This window comes from Sinocyclocheilus anshuiensis, unplaced genomic scaffold, assembly GCF_001515605.1.
Source record: "Sinocyclocheilus anshuiensis isolate Anshui unplaced genomic scaffold, SAMN03320099.WGS_v1.1 scaffold956, whole genome shotgun sequence".
NCBI classification, from domain to species: Eukaryota; Metazoa; Chordata; class Actinopteri; order Cypriniformes; family Cyprinidae; genus Sinocyclocheilus; species Sinocyclocheilus anshuiensis.
The window spans coordinates 473,861-475,209 of NW_015551056.1; the positions used below are offsets into that span (position 1 = coordinate 473,861).

Sequence of the window (1,349 nt, forward strand, 5' to 3'; positions counted from 1 at the left end):
GGAGGGGTAGGGGAAAGGGGAAGGGCTAAGGGGTAGAAATGGGATTGGGCCTAAATCAAATGCAAACATGGCGAAACGTGTGTTTTATAGGAACACAGACTAAACAAACCTTCAAATATTATGATGTTGTATCTATTTACCAGATTAAAGATAAAACACTTTTTGAAAACTTTACTGTCATTCCTTTAGCTTTACATGTATATATGTATATATATATATATATATATATATATATATATATGTGTGTGTGTGTGTGTGTGTGTATGTGTGTGTGTTTGTGTGTCTGTGCATCATTACAGTCTGTAAAAAGGGTTCATATGTGTATCTCTTATCATCACAAGACTGCAATAGTAATCAGAAGATTGATTAAATGCAAATTAAAAACAAGCAAATTAAATAACTCACATGTATCTGGTCCACTGATGAAGCCATGTGTCAAGTCAAGTGAATTATAAATCATCTTATAACAGGCGTCCAATACTGACTTCCGGAAAAGGGGAATAACCAATGACATTTGAGGTAACAATTAAAACAGCAAGCCCCGCCCCACGACTGACAAAAATAAAAGTGTTCGCGCGAGCAGGTGAGAGAAGATCGAGCGTGAGGTTGTGGGGAATTATCATGTACGCGCGAGGGCTTGTATTGCGCGCAGAGGACATGTCACTAGTGATGGGAAACCGAGGCTTTTTGAACCGTTTGAGGCTTTCATGAAATTGTGCCGAAAAAAAATATAAAATATACAAGTGTGTGATTATAATTAATAATTGACGCGAGTAGTAGCAAAAATATTTTTGGTGAGCTGTTCGGGGTCTCCGAGACCCCAGCTATAGAACATGATAAAATGCAATAGAGGTGTGACGTGCATTCAGTTTCTGTCTGGTGTTGAGGTTATTCTAAACTATTCTACTGAATCCCAAATAAGTGTACACTCACACACACACACACACACACACACACACACACACACAACCAAGTCAATGTAAAGTCAAACACAACAGTCATGCGAAGCGCCCATTTTTTTAAACCAGCTGTCTCGACCTTCCGATACTGCATGACGTTCGAAGCTTCAAACGCCATCAATCACGCAGTACTGTCATTTCGATACAAGCATCGGCACAGTGTGTGATACAATAGTGCTTTGAAAACTGCGTCGGAGCATCGGAGTCTCGGTATCAATCGTCCCATCACTACATGTCACGAGGGTTTGAAATGAGCTCGCGGGCTCCCGTTTCCTCCCGTCTAGATCTGTTTTCTTCTCGCGGTTTCTCTGATTTACCATGCACGCCAGCATCAGTGGTGTGCTCGGTTATTAATGGCATTGATTTGCCATCATAGATTTGGATCTGGGA

At 40.7% G+C, this 1,349-nt stretch overlaps 1 protein-coding gene and 1 long non-coding RNA gene across 2 annotated transcripts in view; one reads left to right on the forward strand and one right to left on the reverse strand.

Annotated features, from left to right (window-relative positions):
• LOC107661980 (uncharacterized) overlaps window positions 1–356 on the reverse strand; it is a 21,872-nt gene extending 21,516 nt beyond the window's left edge. The window contains exon 1 of the long non-coding RNA XR_001631159.1: window positions 344–356. This is a non-coding gene — a long non-coding RNA (uncharacterized LOC107661980). The remainder of the gene's footprint in view (window positions 1–343) is intronic.
• The window catches only part of LOC107661981 (collagen alpha-1(XXV) chain-like), a gene marked incomplete at its 3' end in the record, with an annotated part of 543,306 nt that overhangs the window by 442,530 nt on the left and 99,427 nt on the right, over window positions 1–1,349 (forward strand). The gene's annotated exons all lie outside the window — the stretch shown is intronic.